The sequence below is a fragment of the Oncorhynchus mykiss genome, chromosome 6, assembly GCF_013265735.2.
Source record: "Oncorhynchus mykiss isolate Arlee chromosome 6, USDA_OmykA_1.1, whole genome shotgun sequence".
NCBI classification, from domain to species: domain Eukaryota; kingdom Metazoa; phylum Chordata; class Actinopteri; order Salmoniformes; family Salmonidae; genus Oncorhynchus; species Oncorhynchus mykiss.
In genome coordinates, this window is record NC_048570.1 from 12,836,023 (window position 1) to 12,856,022 (window position 20,000).

The 20,000-nt window shown below is 44.0% G+C and overlaps 1 protein-coding gene across 2 annotated transcripts in view; it reads right to left on the minus strand.

Annotated features, from left to right (window-relative positions):
* Positions 1-16,624, minus strand: part of rhobtb4 (Rho related BTB domain containing 4) — a 59,977-nt gene extending 43,353 nt beyond the window's left edge. Inside the window, exons 1-2 of one of the 2 annotated variants that reach the window (XM_036979425.1) lie at positions 16,453-16,624; positions 15,617-15,737 (exon numbers count right to left, since the gene is read on the minus strand). The gene's annotated coding sequence lies outside the window, so the exon portion shown is untranslated. Of the gene's footprint in view, positions 1-15,616; positions 15,738-15,828; positions 16,401-16,452 lie in introns of those variants that run through there. The other variant, XM_036979426.1, reaches the window with a different exon arrangement.
* Positions 16,625-20,000: the final 3,376 nt, after the last annotated feature.

Genomic DNA, 20,000 nt, shown 5'->3' on the forward strand with positions numbered 1-20,000 from the left:
AGGGGCTTTTCCCACTGCAAACAGGAAGGGCCTTTGTTGTGATTACTACAAATAGCTTGAATGTTGTTTGTCTGAACTGCTTTGCTCTGTGTTCTTCATACTCTTCTACACACACACACACACACGTAGGGCTAGCACAATTACTCTATAACCGTGTTAGCGACAGTTATGGATGAAGACTGGCTTGAAAAATGAAATAACCGTCATTGGCCGTTTTAAATTTCCTTTAAAAAACAAACAGCTGACTGAAGACGGGACTGCCAGGCATTCTTAGGGTTAAGTCCGTTTATGCGGTAACATGGACTCGCAAGGCCCCCTTCCCTGCAGCAGCACACATAGAAATAGAGTGAATAGAATGGGCTCGGTACCTCTAACCCTGGCAATTTGACTGGGAAACACACAGTCCCAGTCCATATAATAAATAACATTGCGGCCCCGCCCGTCTGAGGGGAACATAACCTGTGGTTACCTAGGTTACCCCATTGGCTCACAGCAAAAACTTAACCTTTTTCCAACAAAATGTTCTTGTTTTCTGGTTGTTTTATCAATTACAAAACTACATTTAAGAAAAGTACAAGATGTCTAAAGATAATTTTTTCAACATTGCCTGCTCCCGAGCGATCTCACTACTTAGAACAACATAATATGTAGGGCTTCCCTCATGCCCCTTTTCATGATGGTGCTAGGAGCCACTTGAGTGAGTGTTAGCTAATAAGCTAGCCAAAACTAGGAAAATAAGCTAGCCAAAACCAACAGCACAAACAAACGGACTATACAGCTACAAGTAGCGAATGGAGTTACAAACAAACTGTACTAAACAAGTGAACTGTTTTCCACACACATAGCTAGCTATGTGTTGTCCACTTGGACACTGTCCCCACATTTCCCACTCTACATGGGTTACCAACCATCACCACACACTGTGACCACATGTCAAAGACAGCGTCGCAGACACATAGACAGCGACAGACAGTGAGTGACTGGGACTGAAAAAAAGGCCTAGATAGAGAAAGATAATTTAGGCTATGGTTGCAGTAATTATTTTTGACTATGATTTCATACACATTTGTATCTTTATAGTTTGCAGTTTGTAACCTATGGAATTAAGATAAGGCTGAACAATACCCAATAGAGCAACCATAGCCTAAATGCTCTTAGGTAAATGATTAGTACATTTAGGTGAGATTAGTTGGATACCAGTGGAGGCTGCTGAAGGGAGGAAGGCTCATAATAATGTCTGTAATTGAGTCAATGGAGTGGTATCAACCACATGGAAACCACGTCTTTGATGTGTTTGATACCATTCCATTGACTCCATTCCAGACATTATTATGAGCCGTCCTCCCCTCAACAGCCTCCACTGTTGGATGTGCTCTGTGCATCTACAGTACATGTAGTCATACAGGTGCCAATCAAAACAATCATCAGAGTGTGATGAAATAGGAGCACACTATATGCACATCTATTCATGTACAGTAAGACAAGCTAGTAAGAGTCACCCTGAATGACCAGAGAGCTGGCTATTCATGTACAGTAAGACAAGCTAGTAAGAGTCACCCTGAATGACCAGAGAGCTGGCTATTCATGTACAGTAAGACAAGCTAGTAAGAGTCACCCTGAATGACCAGAGAGCTGGCTGAGCCTATTTCCAGCGCTCTGAAGATTTATGAGCACAGTCATAACTGTAATTCACACAGAGGCAATTATCTATAGACAGTACGGTGTGACATTTGTCACTATCACCGTGCTATGCCCTGATCCCTTCCTGGTATGATATGCACAATAAGGCCTCCCCATCATGATACATGACATTGTGTTTTATTGTACCCAGGGGCCCCGCTTAGCTTTTATCTATTGTAATGCAGAGATGATAGTTGTTCCACAGTGACCTCCCAGTATTGGCTGGGCTGGGAGTCGACCACAAAGCCAGACAGAGACTGGGAGACTCTCCCACTCAGTGGGATGAAAGCGCCCGCAGCAACACGTCCAACCTGTGGTTTGGGTGGCTGACTAATTCACTATGGCAGTGATGTTACATCAGTTCTCCCCATTATAACAAGTGGCTTCTTTCACAAGGTTGATTAGGACAGCCAATCCTAATGGCTTCCTGGATTGCTTGCAAACATGCAAACTGGTTTGACCCTGAACAGCAACTACAGCGCCATGACAGTAGATGTCTCTGTTAGAGGTCGACCGATTCATCAGAATGGCCGATTAATTAGGGCCGATTTCAAGTTTTCATAACAATCGGAAATGTGTATTTTTGGACACCGATTTGGCCGATTTTACACCTTTAATTAATCTTTATTTAACTAGGAAAGTCAGTTAAGAACACATTCTTATTTTCAATGACGGCCTAGGAACGGTGGGTTTAACTGCCTCGTTCAGGGGAAGAACGACATATTTTTACCTTGTCAGCTCGGGGGATTCAATCTTGCAACCTTACGGTTAACTAGTCTAACGGTCTAACCACCTGCCTCACGAGGAGCCTGCCTGTTACGCGAATGCAGTAAGCCAAGGTAAGTTGCTAGCTAGCATTAAACTTATCTTATAAAAAACAATCAATCAATCATAATCACTAGTTAACTACACATGGTTGATGATATTACTAGTTTATCTAGCGTGTCCTGCGTTGCATATAATCGATGCGGTGCGTATCGTTGCTCCAATGTGTACCTAACCATAAACATCAATGCCTTTCTTAAAATCAATACACAGAAGTATATATTTTTAAACCTGCATATTTTGCTAAAAGAAATCCAGGTTAGCCGGCAATATTAACCAGGTGAAATTGTGTCACTTCTCTTGCGTTCATTGCACGCAGAGTCAGGGTATATGCAACAGTTTGGGCCGCCTAATTTGCCAGAATTTTACGTAATTATGACATAACATTGAAGGATGTGCAATGTAACTGGAATATTTAGACTTATGGATGCCACCCGTTAGATAAAATACGGAACGGTTCCGTATTTCACTGAAAGAATAAACGTCTTGTTTTCGAGATGATAATTTCCGGATTTGACCATATTAATGACCTAAGGCTCGTATTTCTGTGTTATCATGTTATAACTAAGTCTATGATTTGATAGAGCAGTCTGACTGAGCGATGGTAGGCACCAGCGGGCTCGTAAGCATTCATTCAAACAGCACTTTCGTGCGTTTGCCAGCAGCTGTTTATGACTTCAAGCCTATCAACTCCCGAGATTAGGCTGGTGTAACCGATGTGAAATGGCTAGCTAGTTAGCAGGGTGCGCGCTAATAGCGTTTCAAACGTCACTCGCTCTGAGACTTGGAGTAGTTGTTCCCCTTGCTCTGCATGGGTAACGCTGCTTCTAGGGTGGCTGTTGTCGATGTGTTCCTGGTTCGAGCCCAGGTAGGAGCGAGGAGAGGGACGGAAGCTAAACTGTTACACTGGCAATACTAGAGTGCCTATAAGAACATCCAATAGTCAAAGGTTAATGAAATACATATGGTAGAGAGAGAAATAGTCCTATAATAACTACAACCTAAAACTTCTTACCTGGGAATATTGAAGACTCATGTTAAAAGGAACCACCTGCTTTCATATGTTCTCATGTTCTGAACAAGGAACTTAAACGTTATCTTTCTTATATGGCACTTTTACTTTCTTCTCCAACACTTTGTTTTTGCATTATTTAAACCCTATTGAACATGTTTCAATATTTATTTGAGGCTAAATTGATTTTATTTATGTATTATATTAAGTTATAATCAGTGCTCATTCAGTATTGTTGCAATTGTCATTATTACAAATAAATAAATAAAAATTGGCCGATTAATCGGTATCTGCTTTTTTTGGTCTTCCAATTAATCGGTATCAGTATCGGTGTTGAAAAATCATAATCAGTAGACCTCTAGTCTCTGTAAAACATCCAGGTCAATCTAGGTGTGAGGCTGTGTGTGTGTGTCTGTGTGTCTGTGTGTGTGTGTGGGCATGCATGTGCCATTTAAAATCCAGTTTAGTTTCTATCTCTGGCAGCTGAATATGGCCAATGTCTTTTCGATGCTGCTTGGTCGTAATTGCCAACCTCCTTAGTGAAGAACAGGGTGGCCAATACAATACTATCTAGCCTACTGGCCAATAAAATACTATCTAGTCTACTGGCAAATACAATACTATCTAGCCTACTGGCCAATAAAATACTATCTAGTCTACTGGCCAATAAAATACTATCTAGCCTACTGGCCAATAAAATACTATCTAGCCTACTGGCCAATAAAATACTATCTAGTCTACTGGCAAATACAATACTATCTAGCCTACTGGCCAATAAAATACTATCTAGTCTACTGGCAAATACAATACTATCTAGCCTACTGGCCAATAAAATACTATCTAGTCTACTGGCAAATACAATACTATCTAGCCTACTGGCCAATACAATACTATCTAGCCTACTGGCCAATAAAATACTATCTAGCCTACTGGCCAATAAAATACTATCTAGCCTACTGGCCAATAAAATACTATCTAGCCTACTGGCCAATAAAATACTATCTAGCCTACTGGCCAATAAAATACTATCTAGCCTACTGGCCAATAAAATACTATCTAGCCTACTGGCCAATAAAATACTATCTAGCCTACTGGCCAATAAAATACTATCTAGCCTACTGGCCAATAAAATACTATCTAGTCTACTGGCAAATACAATACTATCTAGTCTACTGGCAAATACAATACTATCTAGCCTACTGGCAAATACCATACAATTTAACATACTGGCACCTACAATATTATCTAGCACAGGGGTCTTCAACATTTTCTTGCCCGTGGACCCCTCCCAGGCAAACTGGAGACTCAGGTACCCCTATCATGCATTAGCAAAACTTAGATTTTTCACGTTTCTTGTCTTATCATCAGGTGAATGATAATGGCAAGGAGAAGTAATCCACATTTTTAAATGAATAGATTTGGTAGATAATGAAAAACTATTTTGACCTCCCCACATTATAATTGGAAGATGAAGTGTAAACTCTAACATACCAGCCGCCAGAGGCATTTTCTGCACTGCTAGCCTATTGGTGGATGCTTTTCGAAAGCCTATGTCAGATACTACATGGCTCTGAATAGTGTAATTAGCTCAATATTAGGAGTTGAGAAATCATTAGAAAGAGATGTTCTCTTATTTTCTACTGTAGGTATGTAATTCAAAGGCTGTTTATTCTGTTGTTGCTAACTAACGGCCCCCTGCAGTACCTTGGACCTCCCGATCTAACAAACTGCCCAGTACAGTACTATCGAGCCTACTAGCAACTACAATACTATCTAGCCTATTGGCACAGGCATCAATGTCAAACACATAGAAAATTAGAGCTTATAATTTTATGATTTTATTTATGATTTTATTAGGATCGCCAATGGCAACAGATATTCTTCCTGGGGTCCGACACGTAACACAAAATATATTACAAACAAAAATACCATATAATTGACATATATTTAAAACATTAACATATAAATGACAGACATAAGAGCTATAAGATCTGTAGAGAAAGTGTAGAAGGAATTCATAACAAATCACTCAATTTCTGGTACTGTCTTTTCAATACTGTCTTTTCAATCGGTTTCTTTCTCTCTCTCTCACACACACACACACACACACACACAAGCACAAACACCGCTGGCGACGAAAGTGCAAATGGTGTTTCTTAATTCAGATTTAATGAAACCCACAGCCACTGGAGGAGTGTGATGTGGGATGTTATTAAAGGAAGGCAGGAAGCAGAGAGATGCAAGGAGACACCAGAGAATACTGGAGAGTCTGAACATAACAGGCATGGCTAGTGTGTGTGTCTGACCAAAAAGGCATAGTATCATCTAAACAAAAAATAAAAAACACACACACATAAGAATGTACACACTTTGTGGGAAGAACAACAGATTTGTACCTTGTCAGCTCGGGGATTTGAACTTGTAACCTTTTGGTTACTAGTCCAACGCTTTAACCACTAGGCTATGCTAGGCTATGTTGCCATTTTGAACCCAAGTTGAACCACTCCGTTATGTTTCCCTTGTCCAGACGCTGTTATTGTTTTGTTTCATGTCCACTATTCATTAAATGTTCATTCCCTGTACTTGCTTCTCGTCTCCAAGCGTCTGTCCTTACACATTACACAGGGGTTTTTCTTTATTTTCTACATTGTACAATAATAGTGACAATATCAACACTGTGAAATAACATATATGGAATCATGTAGTAACCAAAACAGTGTTAAACAAATCTAAATAAATGTTATATTTTAGATTCTTCAAATTAGCCACTTTGCCTTGATGACAGCTTTGCATACTCTTGGCATTCTCTAAAACCAGATTCACCTGGAATGCTTTTCCAACTGTCTTGAAGGAGTTCCCATATATGCTGAGCACTTGTTGGCTGCTTTTTCTTCACTCTGCGGTCCAACTCATCCCAAACCATCTCAATTGGGTTGACGTCGGGTGATTGTGGAGGCCAGGTCATCTGATGCAGCACTTCATCACAGTCCTTCTTGGTCAAATAGCCCTTACACAACCTGGAGGTGTCATTGTCCTATTGAAAAACAAATGATAGTCCCACTGCAAACCTGATGGGATGGCGTATAGCTGCAGAATGCTGTGGTAGCCATGCTGGTTAAGTGTGCCTTGAATTCTAAATAAATCACTGACAGTGTCACCAGCAAAGCAGCCACACACCATCACACCTCCTCCTCCATGCTTCATGGTGGAAACTACACGTGTGGAGATCATCCGTTCACCTACTCTGCGTCTCACAAAGACACGGTGGTTGGAAACAAAAATCTCAAATTTGGACTCATCAGACCAAAGGACAGATTTCCACTGGTCGAATGTCCATTTCTCATGTTTCTTGGCCAAAGCAAGTCTCTTCTGCTTATTGGTGTCCTTTAGTCACATTAATAATATTTCAAGCCTCTTATTGTAGGAAAAAGGAGTTCACAGCAGAATATTTTTTATTGCTCCATTCAGCCACAAGCACTTATGTTAGACTTCTTTCAAACTTCAAAACTGTCAATTATGATGTTTAAAGTAATCAAAATCATAGAAGAAACTAACAGACCACTTCAACTACAATAACATTCTCAGTAATGGTTCCATAAAAAACAATTCTGGCTATGACTGATATGTTGTTCTTTATCTACCTTAGTTGAATGCACTGACTGTAAGTCGCTCTGGATAAGAGCATCTGCTGAATGACCAAAATGGAAATGTAAAAACAAATACTTGCAAAGCATGCTGGGTATTTTTCTAATATTTAGGAACCCCTGCTCTACTGCACTATACCGTGCTGTCCAAATTTGTGAACCATAGACATCTATGATTCATTCAGACCAAATCTACCAAAATTCAGACCAAATCTAAACCAAATATAGACGTCTATGTTTGGGCTAAATCTAGTCCGGACCGGACGTCTGTGGGCATTGAAATCAAGGCTGGACTGCACCAAAAAAAGACGGTTGGTCCGGATAGGACCAAAACAGGATGGCTAGTCCGGACAGGACCAAAACAAGATGGCTGGTCCGGACAGGACCAAAACAAGAAGGCTGGTCCGGACAGGACCAAAACAAGATGGCTGGTCCGGACAGGACCAAAACAAGATGGCTGGTCCGGACAGGACCAAAACAAGATGGCTAGTCCGGACAGGACCAAAACAAGATGGCTGGTCCGGACAGGACCAAAACAAGATGGCTAGTCCGGACAGGACCAAAACAAGATGGCTGGTCCGGACAGGACCAAAACAAGATGGCTGGTCCGGACAGGACCAAAACAAGATGGCTGGTCCGGACAGGACCAAAACAAGATGGCTGGTCCGGACAGGACCAAAACAAGAAGGCTGGTCATACATCGTCATCGGTACATACTTAGTAGGAAGTGCTTTATGTTGTAAATCTTAGAAACTTTGTGTGCTGCTTTTTTGGCCAGGTCTCTCTTGAAAAATATATATTTAACATCAATGAGACTAACCTGGTAAAATAAAGGTAAAATTAAATAAATAATGCAAACACAGACACACAATCATGTACACACGCTCAAACACACACTTATGCAACATGCACACATGAACATTGACACATCCCACACAGTAGTGATATATTGTGACAACACACACTCTCTCTCATGCACACGCACAACCCCCCCCCCCCCCCCAACACACACACACACACACACACACATACACACACACAGTCATATGACTGAAGTGCTATGTCTCCCAGGGGGATCAGCTTTCCAACACAAACATGAGAACAGCAGCAGACGCTACAGAATGGCACCTCCAGATCAAATCCCTGACACACACTCCAAAATACAAACATAGTCACAGTGACGTACTGTGTAGATATAAGATCTTAACTTGAGCCAGCTTGCTACAGCAAAAAAAATATCCTGTAGGAAGAGAAAATACTAATTATGGAATTTACTAACTTCAGAAGCCTTTTTATAAAACCTCAAATAAACTGCAAATTTTGAATTTCCTGCATCCTGTGACAGGGTGATCAAATTAAGATCCTACATCTCAATTTGCAGTCTCATAATGCCATTCTACATATTCTGTCATTAAGGCTGTGAGAAAATGTTGCATGTGCCATGGGTATGAGAAAACAGTCCAAATCTGCTGTTGTGTTTTAGGTGGGGTTTTATTTTATTTACATTTAATCTATTATTTTACCAGGTAAATTGACTGAGAAGACATTCTCATTTGCAGCAACAACCTGGGGAATAGTTACAGGGGAGAGGAGGGGGATGAATGAGCCAATTGTAAACTGGGGATTATTAGGTGAGCGTGATGGTTTGAGGGCCAGATTGGGAATTTAGCCAGGACACCAGGGTTAACACCCCTACGATAAGTGCCATGGGATCTTTAATGACCTCAGAGAGTCAGGACATCAGTTTAACGTCCAATCTGAAAGACAGCACCCTATACAGGGCAGTGTCCCCAATCACTGCCCTGGGGCATTGGGATATATCTTTTTTTATAGAACAGAAGAAAGAGTGCCTCCTACTGGCCCTCCAAAAACCACTTCCAGCAGAATCTGGTGTCCCATCCAGGAACTGACCAGGACCAACCCTGCTTAGCTTCAGAAGGAAGCCAGCAGTTGTATGCAGGGTGGTATGCTGCTGGTTGTTTCCCATACATTTGAAGATGTGTTTTATTACCTCCAATTGGTAAACCCGACCACAACTCTATCCTCCTGATTCCTGCTTACAAGCAAAAATTAAAGCAGGAAGCACCAGTGACTCGGGCTATAAAAAAGTGGTCAGATGAAGCAGATGCTAAACTACAGGACTGTTTTGCTAGCACAGACTGGAATATGTTCCGGGATCAGTCACTGTCTATCAATAAGTGCATTGAGGACGTCGTCCCCACAGTGACTGTACGTACATACCCCAACCAGAAGCCATGGATTACAGGCAAAATTCACACTGAGCTAAAGGGTAGAGCTGCCGATTTCAAGGTGCGGGACTCTAACCCGGAAGCTTACAAGAAATCCTACTATGCCCATCAAAGAGGCAAAGCGAACCATCAGAGGCAAAGCGTCCATATAGGGCTAAGACTGAATCATACTACACCGGCTCCGATGCTCGTCTTATGTGGCAGGGCATTCCAACTATTACAGATTACAAAGGGAAGCAGAGCCACGTGCTGCCCAGTGACACGAGCCTACCAGACAAGCTAAATTACTTCTATGCTCGCTTCGAGGCAAGCAACACTGAGGCATGCATGAGAGCATCAGCTGTTCCGGACGTCTGTGTGATCACGCTCTCCGTAGCCGACGTGAGTTAGACCTTTAAACAGGTCAACATACACAAGGCTGCAGGCCAAGACAGATTACCAGGACGTGTGCTCCGGGCATGTGCTGACCAACTGGCAGGTGTTTTCACTGACATTTTCAACATGTCCCTGATTGAGTCTGTAATACCAACATGTTTCAAGCAGACCACCATAGTCCCTGTGCCGAAGAACACAAAGGCAACCTGCCTAAACGACTACAGACCCGTAGCACTCACGTCCATAGCCATGAAGTGCTTTGAAAGGTTGGTAATGGCTCACATCAACATTATTATCCCAGAAATCCCAGCTGCAACATCGGGAGCATCACTGCCTGTTACAACAATTGCTCGGCCTCTGACAGCAAGGCACTACAGAGGGTAGTGCGTACGGCCCAGTACGGCCCAGTGGGGCTAAGCTACCTGCCATCCAGGACCTCTACACCAGGCGGGGTTGAGGAAGTTCCTCAAAATTGTCAAAGACCCCAGCCACCCCAGTCATAGACTGTTCTCTTTTCTACCGCATGGCAAGCGGTACCGGAGTGCCAAGTCTAGGACAAAAAGGCTTCTGAACAGTTTTTACCCTCAAGCCATAAGACTCCTGAACAGGTAATCAAATGGCTACCCGGACTATTTGCATTGTGTGCCCCCCCCAAACCCCTCTTTTTACGCTGCTGCTACTCTCTGTTTATCAAATATGCATAGTCCCTTTAACTATACATTGATGTACATACTACCTTAATTGGGCCGACCAACCAGTGCTCCCGCACATTGGCTAACTGCATTGTGTCCCACCCACCACCCGCCAACCCCTCTTTTTTTACACTACTGCTACTCTCTGTTCATTATATATGCATAGTCACTTTAAATATATCTACATGTACATACTACCTCAATCAGCCTGACTAACCGGTGTCTGTATGTAGCCTTGCTACATTTATAGCCTAGCTACTGTATATAGCCTGTCTTTTTACTGTTGTTTTATTTCTTTACTTACCTATTGTTCACCTAATACCTTTTTTGCACTATTGGTTAGAGCCTGTAAGTAAGCATTTTACTGTAAGGTCTACTACACCTGTTGTATTCGGCGCACGTGACAAATAAACTTTGATTTGATTTGAGATGGAATGTGTGCTGACCTAGAGCCTGACCCTGTCCTAACTCAGGCCTAGTGCTGTCATTTGTCCCAGACCCTGTTCTACCTCAGGTCTGGTGCGGTCATTTGACCTGGACCCTGTCCTACCTCAGGTCTGGTGCTGTCATTTGTCCCAGACCCTGACCCTGTCCTACCTCAGGTCTGGTGCTGTCATTTGACCCAGACCCTGACCCTGTCCTACCTCAGGTCTGGTGCTGTCATTTGACCCAGACCCTGACCCCCTGTCCTACCTCAGGTCTGGTGCTGTCATTTGACCCAGACCCTGTCCTACCTCAGGTCTGGTGCTGTCATTTGTCCCAGACCCTGACCCTGTCCTACCTCAGGTCTGGTGCTGTCACTTGACCCAGACCCTGACCCTGTCCTACCTCAGGTCTGGTGCTGTCATTTGACCCAGACCCTGACCCTGACCCACCTCAGGTCTGGTGTTGTCATTTGACCCAGACCCTGTCCTACCTCAGGTCTGGTGCTGTCATTTGACCCAGACCCTGATCCTGTCCTACCTCAGGTCTGGTGCTGTCATTTGACCCAGACCCTGACCCTGTCCTACCTCAGGTCTGGTGCTGTCATTTGACCCAGACCCTGACCCTGTCCTACCTCAGGTCTGGTGCTGTCATTTGACCCAGACCCTGTCCTACCTCAGGTCTGGTGCTGTCATTTGACCCAGACCCTGATCCTGTCCTACCTCAGGTCTGGTGCTGTCATTTGACCCAGACCCTGACCCTGTCCTACCTCAGGTCTGGTGCTGTCATTTGACCCAGACCCTGACCCTGTCCTACCTCAGGTCTAGTGCTGTCATTTGACCCAGACCCTGACCCACTTCAGGTCTGGTGCTGTCATTTGACCCAGACCCTGACCCACCTCAGGTCTGGTGCTGTCATTTGACCCAGACCCTGACCCACCTCAGGTCTGGTGCTGTCATTTGACCCAGACCCTGACCCTGTCTTACCTCAGGTCTGGTGCTGTCATTTGACCCAGACCCTGACCCTGTCCTAACTCAGGTCTAGTGCTGTCATTTGACCCAGACCCTGATCCTGTCCTACCTCAGGTCTGGTGCTGTCATTTGACCCAGACCCTGTCCTACCTCACGTCTGGTGCTGTCATTTGAAGCCCTGTCCTTCCGAGAAAGTGCTAATGCTGTTTTTTCCACCACTTCTTAGGATCTGTGTTTACGCTGTGAGATCATTACATAATGCAGAGGGAGAGCTTCAAATAATGTCATTAGCAACTGGAAAAGTTGATAAAGAGGGCCTTTGAGTTGCCAGAAATGACAATGCAATAATGCTACAATCCAGTGTGGGAAGCCAAAATCCCCATAGAAGAAAGGCACACTTTGCTGTGCTGAACATTTGACTTGGAAGCTCGGAGCTCTTACCCCAAAGTGTGCCAGTATGGGGGGTTGTGCAACAGACACGCTTATCTGTCCCGTCACCCTGGACCAGGGACACAAACAGGACACCCACTCAGGCCCTGTCCCCAGCCTAGGGCTCTCAGAGTGGGGGAGTGGGCCGAGGGAGAGGACAGAGGGAGAGGACAGAGGGCTTGAAAATGTTTCTGTGTGCTTGTGTGTATGTGATCACCTTAAACGTAAACTTCCATGTATATATGTACTGTATGTGAATGAGATAGGAGTGTTAGTGTCACGCCCTGACCATAGAAAGCCATTGTTTCTCTATGGTGTTGTAGGTCAGGGCGTGACTGGGGGTGATCTAGTTTATTTATTTCTATGTGGTGTTCTAGTTTATTTTCTTTGTTGGTGATTTGTATGATTCCCAATTAGAGGCAGCTGGTAATCGTTGTCTCTAATTGGGCATCATATTTAGGTAGCCTTTTTCTAGCTGTGTTTTGTGGGATATTGTTTATGTGTAGTTGCATGTTAGCGCGCTAGTGTCGTCACGGTTTGTTTAGGCTTTGGTTTGTTGTTCACTTATTTCTAATAAAAGATGTGGATCCCAGATCACACTGCACGTTGGTCCGAGTATGCTTCCCACGATCGTGACAGTGAGTGTACAAGTAGGTATAGAAATGTAGAATATTACAAACTGTATTTTTGTTTTTCTAGAATAAAATATGAATATCAAAAAAAGATAAATGTCTTTGAAAGGCAGTGTTTGTTAGATCTGTTATTACATAAATATGCACACGGTTATGTGTAGCAGCAGCTGCAGAGCCTCAGACCTATGTAACACAGAGTAACTGAGTGCACTGACTAATGACATTACTCAACTAAGCGGAATTACTTTGGAAAGGGGCGAATCTTAACTTTAACTGATGTCTTTTTATTCATTGATATCAATGGGAGACTAAATTAACATTTTACTTCAAGTGGAAGTTAGGATTCACCTGAGGAGCAGAGGAAGTGAGGGAGCACTACTGTAAAATATATGGCAAGTAGATGACTCTAGTAGCCTGTCTGTCTGCCTGTCTGTCTGTCTGCCTGCCTGCCTGTCTGTCTGCTTGTCTGCTTGCCTACCTGCCTGTCTGCTTGCCTACCTGCCTACCTGCCTGTCTCTGTCTGTCTGCCTGCCTGTCTGTCTGCCTCTGTTATGCCCATGTTGGATTGTTTATGTTTTTCACAAGGTGTTGTAACGGACTTAGTACCTGACTCCCAACTCTGTATTGGCAAAACAAAGGCTTTGTGATATCTAGCCCTCTTGTCTGTGTTCCTCTCTGCTGTTCTCCTGGCTGCTTCCCTCTTCCTCGGGGTCTGTGCTTCTCCTTTCCTCTCTGGGGAGGCCCACTGTCTCATCCCCAGCTCTCCTCTCTGCTCTCCACTAGCATACAAACACATGCATGCGCACACGGACACACATTCTTTGCACACTGACACCCTGCTTAAAAAACAACCACAGTGGCAGCCAGAAAAGAAAGAAAGAACTGTATGACTGCCATCCCTCTCTCAATCGCCTGCTACATTCCCCTCTCCCTATCTCCTTCTCTCCCTCTCTCCTTTTCTCCTTCTCTCCTTTATTCACTCTCTCCCTCTCCCTGAAACAGCATTACTTCAGCAGAGAGACAAACATCATGTGGTTTAGAGAGGATAACTAACTTTTGTATCTCTGTGTATCTCTGTGGGTATATCAGTGAATGTTTTATGACTGCCAAGGTGACAATGGCTGTGTGTGAGAGAGTTTGCGCACGTGCGCACTGTGCAGTCTGTGTGTTCCTTTGTCTTGCAATGTATCTTACGGAGACTACGTCTAACTGTTATGAAGCGTCACATGGTTTCAGCAGCTCTCTGTCCCTTGGTAGAGAGTGGAATGCACACACACACACACATACATAGCCCTCACGGCCTCCCACCCCATGCGTTCATCGGGGTATGCAGAGTTGAACAGTGGTGGGGGTCGGAGGGTGTGTGTGTGTGTGTGTGTATGGCTCCCAGCTGTGCAGAGCTGGCCCGCTAACCCTCCATCCAGCAGCCTGGAATGTTTGGTGATCAACCCCAGTGGAAAGCCCCAGTTGCCAATACACACTCCCAGCCCCCTCAGGAGACTAACATATTCCACAGAGCCGTACAGGCCTCACCCAAGGAAGAATGGCTCAAATTCTACAGCTGGTACAAAAACAGAGCAGAGGAACCGTTGTCAACACTGTATCTGACCATCCACATCTCATAAAGTGGGAAATTCTGAGAGAGAGAGATGGAGCAATATATACATATGTTTCCCATTCCAATAAAGCTCTTTGAATTGAATTGAACGAGAGCGAGAGAGAGAGAGATGGAGCAATATATACATATGTTTCCCATTCCAATAAAGCTCTTTGAATTGAACGAGAGAGAGATGGGGGAATTATGTAGATTGTTGGTCAAGTTGATAAAGATATGAAGGGTGGTGTCATTTTCAGAGGCAAAACGCTTGAACGTTTATAGGCTACAGTGGGTGTCTATAGAGAGGGGTAGGTATGAACTGTTCCTGCTGTCATTCTAATAACGTAACTTCTCAGGAGACACATTGTTGTGGTGGCTTTCTCTTTGTCATGGTCCACTGACAGCAGGTGCTACGAAAGAAAGTAACCTATCTTATTGAGATAGGCTATACAAACCCATGTTAAATACTCTATTTTTAATAAGATTTCTGTTACCTATTGGTTGTTGAAACGTTTGGCCTAATATACGGGTTTAACCGAGCTACGATTGCAGGAAATTAGCTTTAAAAATTCTAAATTCTCTCAGTGTCATTGCAAAATGTGTAGAATAGCATGAGATTAGCTATACAACTGCAAATTGTTTTCTCTGACCCATGTCAAAATGTGTTGAATTGCATGAAATTAGCTTTAAAACAGCAACATGCTCCCTCAGCACACATATCAGCAAGTACACACCATAAATAAACGCCTCTCAAATAAACGGCAGGTCTAAATGAATTGTTTATGAAGTTACCATGAATTACCATGAATTGTTTATGAGGTTGCCAAAAGGAAGCAAACACCCCGAAACAGAGGGACCTACCTGAATTTGTCCAATAAGAAACGCCTGTTCTTCTTTTGCAAAACGTTTAGTTTATGGTGTGCGCTAAAGACTTTCCATGGCTCATACGGTGGGCTCAGACATTGCTGGCCCGCGAAACTTTTGTATACCACTGTGCATGTGTGGTCAGTTGCTTGTAATTTCTTATGATAATAACACATTAGCATACATTATTTCGCCCGATTATTGCAATCAATTAGGAATTTACCTTCAATGGTCATTCGCCTCTGGAATCTTTTCGGTGTTCTGCGTAGTCCACTTCACACTCTCCACTTTTAGCTTTCTTACAGTTATTTTCACAGCGCTCGTATATTTCTCTTCCCTCTTAGCTGCAAGGCACAACACACAATAACCATTTTCAGTACATTCCTGCATGCTACTGATAAAAAGATTTGTGAACAGTGTGCACTTAATATTTACTGGCAAGTATTTTCTTGGTGAGACTTGACGCCTGTCTTCCGATGCCTTTTGGACCGGTTTTGTTGTGACCAGTCAGCTCTAAAACACTCCCATGTACTGACGCCAGAAGGAATGTAAATATGCAGCATATTGCATATTGCAAAAGCTGGAGACAATCTTGTTTAGGGGACTGGGTGTTCACTGGTGCTGATGCGAGTTTGTCCACGTCCTTTGTTTCTGTCACACCTAAAAGGGGCCATTGGAGGAAAGGCATGTGCCCGACTTTCTTTGTCTGTTTCCTTCTATCGCCTTTACCAAAACAATATATATTTTTGTACATTTCTTGATCTTTCTTATTAGACTATTATCTAACCAGTGACTGGTTGCCTATACGTTCATCCAAATCTAACTATAGCCGAAACCTGGTCTTCACAAATGTGAGCGCAAGCATAAGACAAAAGGAAACGTGGAATTCACTACGTGCAATGCTTTTATATAGGCTATAGACTCTGTTTTTTTGTCAGTAAGGACATTTTGAGACAAAAAAAATGAATCTCAAATCGTTTGTTTCTCTGTAACCCTGCTCCAATTCCACCCCTTCAACGCGTGTAGTGCATGCGGTGCGAGACTGCCCCATAGCCTCACCAAATCCGCCCGAAGTTCACCCCTCGGCTTGAGTCGCTGTGGTGTCGCTGTCTGTCTCTCGCTCTCAATTGTCACATACGGTGGAGGAGCCAAATTGCGCTCTAATCCAGTCCAGCCAGCGACAAAACGCCAGTGCCTATCAACGAGAGCAGTGACGACAACCTAGCGCCAGTCACTCATCCACCGCCTCCGCCACACCCATCCATTCATAAACTGAATGGATGCCCTCACTGGCACATGGCGCCGAGGATAGGGAGAGGATGGTAGTAATACGGTCAAATCCTGTTGTGTTTTTAAGAGAGAGAGAATAATTAAATCTGAAATAAATGCTTAATCAATATAACCTACTGCAGGACTTGACATATGTTTTATCGTGACAAATAGCCTATCAATCAAATTCACCAAATCTGTCATAATTTCTCGTGAATACTGAGTATTATTAATTTCTGGTCTTGCTCACTGCATGCTCAGGACACATGTTACTCTTGCTAATCACACTTATAGTGATAATGAACAACACCTCTGGTGTGTGTGTGTGTGTGTGTATGTGTGTGTGTGTGTGTGTGTGTGCGTGCGTGCGCGTGTGCATTGGTGTGTGTGTGTGTATCTCTGTGTAGTATTTGTGTGTGCGTGTTTATTTCAAACCAACGCAAAGCCCCCTGTTGTTATGGTTACACTTAGATATGACATTAATTGGTTGGAAATGTCAAGGTAAAAATACCATCAGATTTTGAATAGAATGGTGGCACACAGCCACAGGGACCTGTCTACAGGTGCTGTGCAGAGGAGTTGATATAGGTCTGTGTAGTCACTTTGTTGCACATGGTCTGTTGTGCATCAGGTGTGTCTACTAGACAGTTTAGGAATGTATTCATTAGAGCACACCATAGCAAAACGTTTTTCAACGGAAAAACAAGAACAGGAGTTTCTTATTGGATAAATTGAGGTAGGTCCCTCTCTGTTTTGGTTCCTAGTGATTCCACCCTAGGAGGACCTGTACCTCTATTCAGTGTTGGACAGCTTGGATGCACACACTCCCAGACATTCCCAGACACATCCTGTATCTAGAAGCTACGTAGGAGTGCCATCAGAGGTAAATGCACTCTCTCTTAGGTTTTAGTGACACTTGACTTGAATGACAACAAATAATTTGAACCACTTTCAATTTCTGCTATGACACCCTATGTTAAGGAATGGGAGATACCTAGTCAGTTGATTGCATTCAACTGAAATGGGTATTCTGCATTTAACCCAACCCCTCTGAAAGAGAAGTGTGGGGGGCTTCCATAATCGACATCCATGTCTTCAGCGCCAGGGGAACAGTGGGTTAACTGCCTTGCTCAGGGGCAGAACTACAGATTTCTACCTTGTCCGCTTGGGGATTCGATCCAGCAACCTTTCGTTTACTGGCCTAATGCTCATACTCGCCAGGCTACCTGCTGACATGGATTACTAAAGTAGGATTACTAAAGTAAGATTACTAAAGTAAGATTAGTAAGATTACTAAAGTAAGATTACTAAAGTAGGATTATTTAAGTAGGATTACTAAAGTGTTACCAAGACCTTTGCCAGGATGGGACAATGATTTACTGGGAGGAACACACAGGACCATGTTTTGAACATTTTGGTCTCTGCCTCTCCAGTTCACTCAACCATTTGCTGAGGCATTCTCGATGTGAGGACGAGAAACATGTCCAGGCTTGCTCACATCTCAGCTGTTATGCAATGAGGGCCCTAAACAACACACTACAAGCCATAGGCCCTTGGTACTACGGTTATTTTTACACACTGGCGGGTGTGACATGTAGCTGTGGCCATGGCAATGGTATCATTGGGATAAATCATTGTCCTGTATCTGGAAAAAGTGAATGTACTGGAAACATGTTTCTGATGAAGGACATTGACAGCCGATTTCAGCTCTAATCAGATCAATCAAGTATCACGTTTTTATTGTGAACGAGAGTCGCGCCTATTCCTTCCAAATGTATTGGGCGGAGACAATCTTTATTGCAGCGATGAACATTGGCGTGATGGTGCAACGTGGGTCATGTGAACGTTTGTCTTTTTGGGCCAACTCTATGCTCATCAAAGCTAATCATCTTCTTTGTTACCTCTCTCCTTCATGCCACACCAGGTGCATGGAAGCTTTATCCTAAAGTGTCCTCTCCAGCACTTTCCCATTGCCCAGGGTTATGCCCAGCACCATTGATGTGCCTGGGCACAATAGGAGCACAAAGGTGGTCTCCAAAAAGCCCACCCCACTGTCTCCCTGTCCTGTGGAGGTGGGGGGGGGTGGGGGGGGACTGCTGATCCGAGGGGTGGGAAAGGCCTGCGTCGGCTGAATTCAACAAAGCTGGCCCGGCCCGTGCCACACACTCATGAAAGAGTGGTCCTAATCCCACCCAGATCGATTTCACTCAGCAACTCTGTGTCCCTCACACTGTCCCGGCCCCGGCCACAATGGGGCTCTCTCTGCACCTCAGAGCCTGGCTCATTCTCCCCGCTGATCCTTCCGACAAAGCAATGTTACAGAAGTGCCAATTGAGCTTGAACAATCGCTCACAATGGGAGGTGCTCACTCGGTCCACCCCCCTGGCCGTACGTACCCTAGAACATTGGGCAGTAGCCAGCCAGCCAGCCATCCAGCTAGCACTGTGTGCTATGGAGACTGGGTGCCGTTATTCACTGTTCAGCTGAATTAGATCATTCTGCATGTCAGCTATTGATTGGATATGGATAAATTAGTAGGCCAGCGTGTGAGAGAGAGCCAGGCCTTGAGTCACTACAGTAAAACTGACTCACAGCTAGGCCTTAGGAGATTACATGGATACGGTGGGGGGATGACAGTTCCCTAATGCTCCTGCCATCTTGCATTCCACTAACACCCTATGACACGGGTTTAGGTAAAGTGTTGCTATGGTTTTGACAATACTAATGACGTGTTGAAATCTCAGCTCAACAGGACAGGAAGAATCAGGACTGAATCCACGACTCCTTTAAGACTAACAGTCCTATTACTAATGGAGGTTGTTGTTACTTCTCCAATCTACATGATCAGTGTGATCCTGAATGCAGCCCAGAGGAAAGCTCATAAGCTCTGTGTTGTGATTGACTAGACATACGGTCCATCTTTGTAAGGCAGTAGGGAGACCAGGTGTCACCCTCCAGAGTCTGGAGCAGGATCAGAGCGAGAAAAACAGCAGCTCCATGCCTTGTCCCTCCGTACACCTGTCCATAGCCACACCTCTGCCATAGTCCTGCCTCGACACTGAGTGCTATGAATAGTCATGCTGAGTGGAGCCAGGTTAAGGCACGTGCCTCAATGCAGCTCAGTTCAGCACAGCGATCCCAGCAGCGTCACCACTCTGACGGCACTTTGGGGTCGCCATGGATACAAGGACTAGTGCAGCTGCCACTACCCTGACATCGTTACATGAGCTGACTTAAGATTCCTATTTTAATTTGACTATCTTTCCTCTCTCCCTCTTCTCTTTCTCTCCCTCTCTTCTGTTCCTCTGCTCTTTCTCTCCCCCTTTCTCCTCTGCTTC